This window comes from Panulirus ornatus, chromosome 64 (assembly GCF_036320965.1).
Source record: "Panulirus ornatus isolate Po-2019 chromosome 64, ASM3632096v1, whole genome shotgun sequence".
Classification (NCBI taxonomy): domain Eukaryota; kingdom Metazoa; phylum Arthropoda; class Malacostraca; order Decapoda; family Palinuridae; genus Panulirus; species Panulirus ornatus.
Window position 1 is genome coordinate 23008210 of NC_092287.1, and position 8323 is coordinate 23016532.

Sequence of the window (8323 nt, forward strand, 5' to 3'; positions counted from 1 at the left end):
CAGACCTCCTGACACACCAGCCAGACCTTCTGACATCCAGCCAGATCTCCTAACGACCAGCCAGACCTTCTGACAAACAAGCCAGACCTGACGTCCAGCCAGACCTCCTGACGTCCAGCCAGACCTCGTAACGCCCAGCCAGGCCTTCTGACGTCCAGCCAGATCTCCTGATGCCCAATCAGATCTCCTGACGACCCAGCCAGACCTCCTGACTTCCAGCCAGACCTCCTGACGTCCAGCCAGACCCTGAAGCCCAGCCAGACCTGATAACCTAGCCAGATCTCCTGACGCCCCAGTCAGACCTCCTGACAAACCAGCCAGACCTCCTGACGTCCAGCCACACCTCCTGACAACCCAGCCAGACCTACTGACGCCCAGCCAGACCTCCTGACGCCCAGCCAGACCTCCTGACAACCCAGCCAGACCTCCTGACGTCCCAGCCAGACCTCCTGACGTCCAGTCAGACCTCCTGACGTCCAGCCAGACCTCCTGACAACCCAGCCAGACCTACTGACGCCCAGCCACACCTCCTGACAACCCAGCCAGACCTACTGACGCCCAGCCAGACCTCCTGACACCCAGCCAGACCTCCTGACAACCCAGCCAGACCTCCTGACGTCCCAGCCAGACCTCCTGACGTCCAGCCAGACCTCCCGACGTCCAGCCAGACCTCCCGACGTCCAGCCAGACCTCCTGACAACCCAGCCAGACCTCCTGACGTCCCAGCCAGACCTCCTGACGTCCAGCCAGACCTCCCGACGTCCAGCCAGACCTCCTGACACCCAGCCAGACCTACTGACACTCATCTAGACTTCCTAACATCCAGTCAGATCCCTCTCCCCCCACCTCCTCCTCCTCCTCCTCCTCCTCTAAGCGGGGCCCGTCCTCCTCCTTCCCCCCCTCCTACTTGGCCTGAGTCTGGAAGGGCTTATGCCGGCCTTTGACAGTTCCTGCTCGAGCCTGGATGATACTCCAGCCCTGGAAACCTCCTCCTTCAACCCCCCAGATGCTATTCTTTTTTCCAGGAATATTGTCCTACGGTAAATACATCTTTTTTTTTCTCTCTCTCTCTCTTCCCAGGAGTCTGCTGGTCCCACGGCGCAGTCACTCCGTCCGTCGTTTTCTTTTTCTTTTTTTGTTTCACTTGTTTTGTCTTCTCTTTTTTTCCGCTGTTAGTCGCTATTTATTTATTTTGCCTCCTCTTTCCCTTCTTATTTGTTTTTAGCTTTTATTTACTGTTATTGTTGTAGTCATACCGAAAATGATGATGCTGATAGTAATAATGGTAATGATAATAATGATAATAATAATGGTAATGATAATGATGATAGTAATAATAATAATAATAATAGTAATAATAATAATGATAATAATGATACTACTACTACTACTACTACTAATGATAATAATGATAATATTGATAATAATAGTTAATAATAATAATAATAATGATAATAATAATAATAATAATAATAGTAATGATAACGATAATGTTAATAATAATAATGATGATAATAATGATAATAACTAGGTGATGATTTTTATAATCTATTTAAGGACATATCACAAGACCTGTTGCCTTGAAGATACATGTTGCATCGACCTGATAAGTTGGGACCCCTCCGTTCGATAACCCACGCCCGTTGTACTTGCAGGATTGGCCACCAGGCGGCTACATTGTACTTCGTTGTCGGCACGATAACTTGAGAAGTCCTTGAATCACGCCCTTGTAATTTTATGAGCAGACTGGACACACTTTGGCGAAGAAATCTTTTGATTTTCAAGCTTGGCGAAAAGTTCCGTCGGTCGAAAAGATGGGGGGGAAATCGGTGTGGTTACGACGCGTCGTAACTCAAAATTGTCACGAATGTGTTGACTCACTGAGGCGAAGGTTCCTGTCTACTTTAAGAACTCACAATTTTGAGACTAGCCACCAAGTGGGCATATTAGGCTCATACGCAGGTTTCTATCCCCTTTTGAAAGGCTTTTGAGTTCTCAAAACAGCCACCAGATGGCCATAGAGGACCCTACTCTAGGTTCCTCTCCACTGTTAAGGAAGACTGGATTCTAAGAATGATCATCAGACGTTCGTATTGGAACCTCATTTCCATATGGTGGGTTGCAAGCGCCCGTGCCACCTGGATACAGTCCCTGCATGCATATACACGGCTTGCGTTGTCGTGTTTGTAATTCCTGCTTGCGTAAACGAGACTGGGATAACTTATAATACAGGGTTTGTCTCACGCTCACACGAGTGTACGACTCCCTCCCGTACAGTAGAAATAGGGTGATTATCACACGCGTTCGTACCACGAATTATATGACGTGAAAAGGTAATCTTGATGGATTACCATGGTATAGGAATTATATCAACACCAAGACTGAGTTATCAAGTTTACGCGAGGCTAACGAGGCATGCTGGTACACCGCTGCTGTTCCCACGGGGTGTACAGTCTACTAGCGGTAAACTTCTGGCGTCCCAGGGGGTATACAATGTACACACACACACACACACACACACACACACACACACACACACATACACACACACACACGGACTGCTGTTGTGGGTGATGCATTGCGACGTGGCACATGTACCGGAACCACGAACCATTTTTCACTGTGTAGTGATGATATTCACGGACGCGTCTGGCGTGAATCTCCCTGCGCCTGTCTACTTGAAGTAACGCCTCCTCTCTCTCTCTCTCTCTCTCTCTCTCTCTCTCTCTCTCTCTCTCTCTCTCTCTCTCTCTCTCTCTCTCTCTTCTCTCCCAGCCCTCCCAGCATCTGTCCATTCGTCCGTCCATCCCTGTCTATAACCTAGGCATCTAGGGGGGTGGGAAGGGACTGCTCTCTCTCTCTCTCTCTCTCTCTCTCTCTCTCTCTCTCTCTCTCTCTCTCTCTCTCTCTCTCTCTCTCTCTCTCTCACCCTTCCTTCCATCCCTTCCACCTCCCCCTTTAAACCCCCCCTCAGCATCCCCCTACACACCCCCAGAACCCCCTATATCTTCCCCACCCCTCCCCCTCCCCCCAACGCTGCCCCTCCCCTCACATCTCCCCCCTCCCCAAGCTGCCCCCCCTCTCTCTCCCCCACCAGCCTGAAGAGGATGAAGTACTCCGTTCGTGTGTGGTCGTTTGGCGCGTCCGCTGGACACGTCGTCCTCCAGGGTGTCGTGATGTGGTCGTATCGGTCATGGGACGACCTCCAGGGGAGAGTGGGGTCGGTCGTATTGCTTTACACCCTCTTCTGGCGGTCGTGATGGGTCGTACACCACTGTATACCACTCTGCTGGTATCCTACTGAGGCATATATATATATATATATATATATATATATATATATATATATATATATATATATATATATATATATATACTCCTGTGAGTCCACGAGGAAAATGAAACACGATGAGTTCCCAAGTGCACTTTCGTTTAATAATCACATCATCAGGGGAGACACGAGAGAAATATAAGTCAGTTGATTTACAACGAAGAGACATAGCTAGGACGCCATTTGGTAAACATGCGATTGTCAAAGACTATCACATGTTTACCAAATGGCGTCCTAGCTTCGTCTCTTCGTTGTATATCAACTGACTGTTATATTTCTCTCTTGTGTCTCCCCTGATGATGTGATTATTACACGAAAGTGCACTTGGGAGACTATCGTGTTTCATCTTCCTCGTGGACTCATAGGAATATACTTGATCAAGCGCAAAATTGTTATCCTTTTCAATATATATATATATATATATATATATATATATATATATATATATATATATATATATATATATATATATATATATATATTATGTGTGTGTATATATGTGTTCATTTCTTTATTTACTTATTTACTGGACATTTCACTTGTGATCTTCATGTTTACGTAATGGGCATTGTTGCAGCGTTGTCAAGGGATGGCTCGGCGTCAGGCTGCCCATTCTGCTTAACCGGAGACTCAGTCAGTGTGTAAGTCTGTGGTCTATCACCAAGGCAACCTCTCCCTCTCTCTCTCTCTCTCTCTCTCTCTCTCTCTCTCTCTCTCTCTCTCTCTCTCTCTCTCTCTCTCTCTCTCTCTCGCTCACTACACTCACCATCGCAACATTTTACTCTCACCGTTTCAACATATTCTTACCCTTGCCTCTCTCCCCCCAACCCTCTCCCCCTTGTCCCCCACCGGGTGCCGCCCCCCTCCCTTTGCACTCTCCCAAGTTAGCTCCCAACCCTCTCACCTCTCCTCCCCGTGTCATACACGCCATTACCTCCCTCTTTCTTTCCTCCCCCAAGTTTATGAACTTCCCTCGCTTACACCTCGTCTTCTGCCCACCACCGCCCCACCTCACCTCTCTCTCTCTCTCTCTCTCTCTCTCTCTCTCTCTCTCTCTCTCTCCCACCACACATCAGGGGAGAATGTGTCGTGTGGCATCCGAGCATGACACAGGGTGGTGGGTGGAGGTAAGGGGAGGGAGGAATCGAACACATGGTGTATTCACAGTGTAAAGAGTGTAACGTGTGGTGTTCCCCCCCCCCCCCCCCCACACACACACACAGTCTGCCGCCGCCGCGTGCGCGCACGCGCGCTCGCCAGGGGGGGGGGGGGATGGAGAACCCCAGCAGCTATTATCTTTAACATTATAGATATCTTTGTATTGCATTGTGATATTCGACTGTATTGCATTGTGATATTCGACTGTATTGCATTGTGATATTCGGCTGTATTGCATTGTGATATTCGGCTGTATTGTGTTCAGAATATTTATCGAGGTGATTGGGGAAGTTTGTGCAGCTTACGTATATCATAACCATGATATCATTATCATTTACCTGTATTCATCCATTCGTTATCATTTAACTGTATTCGTTCATTCGATCTTATCATTTAACTGTATTCTAACATTTGTCTCTTATTATTATTATCATTTAACTGTATTCATCCATTCGTTCTGATCATTTAACTGTATTCTAACATTTGTCTCATATTTATCATCATTTAACTGTGTTCCTCCACTTCCTTCTCTGTTTCTCTTCTCCTTTTGCTCATTCCGCATCAGACACGCGTATCATCTTTGTCAATCTCTCTTCACTAAACCTCTCCATATGCCCGAACCATTCTTAGGACGCCCTCATTGGACTTCTGTGCGAGACATTTCTTACTGCCACACACATCATATACAGGTCCACTCAGACACTTCACTTCCAGCACAACCAGCCACCTCTTCTTCCTCTTCCTCTTCGTATTCATTTCCTCCCTCTCTAAACCCGCTATGAACATCAGCACTTGCCTTGACTTAGAAACTGCCCAGACATTCCACCTGCTGCTCCTTACAGCCCATTCACATCCAAGAACCTCTCCTTTTGGCACACGTGTAGATCAACATAATATTCCAGCAATGCCCCTTGTAACCCTCCACCCCCCAACCCCCCCTAACCCCCATTCACCCACGTATAACCCCAATACCCATTTTTTTTTCCCTACCCATGTATTCCCGAGGGCCAGTCTCCTCTCAGCACCCAGATCGATATAGTTTTGCCTCCCCCCCCCCATCGTGATGTATACACCCATGGCTCCCACGTCCCCCTCTTTGTATATATACACCGATGGCTCCCACATTCCCCTATATATATATATATATATATATATATATATATATATATATATATATATATATATACCCTTGATCGTCATACCATCCACCCTCGCATTTTGGATTCCCTGTCTGTTGAATTCGTCCCTTGTGCATCAAAACTGTCTGTTGGACTCGTCCCTCGTGCATCAAAACTGTCAGAGAGTTCAGTCAGGTTCCCTGATATAAAAGCTCACTCCTCAGGCTCAGTTCTGTCAGTTGCAGGAGCGTGAGTACTTTGAGTTGTCGTGTTACCTAACCTTCACTTCCTACCTACCCCAGTCTGGAATGACACTTCATGACACTTAACACAGCCCCCGTCCCCCAACAACCCCTCCTACTACGTCATCGTCAGAAGCCCCTCCCCTTTCTTTCGCTCTTGACCTCTCGCCAAACCGACAACCACCCCCCCACCCCCCAAAGCTTCACCTCCTGACATCACCTCACCCCGTCGACCCCGACCCCCAAACCATTCCACCCGCCTCGCCTTCAACTTTATTTCAGAGTTGGAACGTCCACGCTTCTCTCATTAATCATGGTAACCACCTTTCCCTCTTCCTCCTCCTCCTCCTCCTCCTCCTTCTCGTCGTGGTTACAGACACACACACACACACACACACACACGTTCAAGATCCCCCAGCCTGAACCTTCTGCCACAACTCCTCGTTTGTCTCCTCCTCTTTGGAAAGTTCACTACAGGAGGGGGTGGGCTTCTAACCCCCCATCCCGCCCACCCTCCTCTCGCATCAGGGTAAAGAGTCATATGATTTACTCGTGTCTATGATGAAGAAAGGGGGGAGGGGGAAGGCAACTTGGGCCAGGGAAGGGAACGTGACAGCCACGGCACTGCTGGCGCTTCATCACCGCCACATCTCCCGACGCCCAGGAAGCAGTTCCTAGCTGGTCAAAGCCCCACAGGGGCTCCTGCAGTTCCTAGGCTAGCCGCTACACTGAGCAGCAGGGAGAGTATGGACGCAGACTCTTTCTGCTGGCAAATATCAGAGTAGCTTTCAATGTTTAGGGAAATGTTTAGCAAGCTGTTCGTATCCCATATATAAAACCAAGAACTAGAATATGTTTCTCAGGTTTGGTCAGCGCGTCTAATGAAGCACAAAGCGAACGTAGAGAAGGTCCAGAGGAAGGACAAGAACAAAGATGGTATTCGAATTAAGAGAGCTACGCTATAGAGAAAAGGCGGGAGGCTTCATTGTTGACCCACACTGGAAGAGAGACGACTAAGGGGTGACCTGATCACAACTCTTTTTTTTTAAGTTCAACGATGTGGGTAGTGAACAGTACTTTCAGTGATGAAGGGATAGGGCAGCTAGTGGACATGCCGTGAATTTAAGTAAGAAAGCTGTATAGAGGGATGAGAAAAAATACTTTTATGGTGCTAGAGTGGTGGATGAATGGGAGGGATTCACCGAGGACATGGTTAATGCAGACAGCATACATAAATTTAAGATATTTGATAGTGGAGAGTTCAAGGGATGGGGGCCCCACCAGTGTACAACTCTTTCCCCGTACAGTACAAGAGATGGGGCCCCACCAGTGTACAACTCTTTCCCCGTACAGTACAAGAGATGGGGCCCTACCAGTGTACAACTCTTTCCCCGTACAGTACAAGAGATGGGGCCCCACCAGTGTACAACTCTTTCCCCGTACAGTACAAGAGATGGGGCCCCACCAGTGTACAACTCTTTCCCCGTACAGTACAAGAGATGGGGCCCCACCAGTGTACAACTCTTTCCCCGTACAGTACAAGAGATGGGGCCCCACCAGTGTACAACTCTTTCCTCGTACAGTACAAGAGATGGAGGCTCCACCAGTGTACAACTCCCTCCTCGTACAGTACAAGAGATGGGGCCCCACCAGTGTACAACTCTTTCCCCGTACAGTACAAGAGATGGGGCCCCACCAGTGTACAACTCTTTCCTCGTACAGTACAAGAGATGGAGGCTCCACCAGTGTACAACTCCCTCCTCGTACAGTACAAGAGATGGGGCCCCACCAGTGTACAACTCCCTCCTCGTACAGCGCAAGAGATGGGGGCCCCCACCAGTGTACAACTCCCTCCTCGTACAGTACAAGAGATGGGAACACCCCCCACGATTGTAGAACTCCCAGGTCCCCCCACACTGCACAAATAATTAATTACAAATACATCATTACACACACACACACACACACACACACACACATATAAGGGTTGTAACATGGAATATATATATATATAATTTGCGTAACTTCACCCTAAAGTAAGAAAAAGAAAAAAAAGATATGAAAGACTTAACCCCGCCAAGAAAAGGCACAAGTTTTACACCCAGGACTTGGGCTAACATATTACCCTACGACTCCCACAAAGTAGAAGAAAAAAAAAAAAATTGAACGAGAAATCTTTGAGCAAAGACAAACACAGAACTCAAACGAACTTACCCCCAAAAAATTCATTATTGCCGGAACAAACACACAGACACACACACACACACACACACAGACACACACACACACACACACACACACACACACACACACACACACACACACACATACACACACACACACACACACATGCCAGACTTTGCACAAATACATTTTTTTTTTCTATTGTGTGTAAAAACCGCAGAAGCTAGCCACTGTGTACATATCATTAATTAGGAGGGAAGCATGTTGTACAGGGGGGGAGAAAGGGAGGG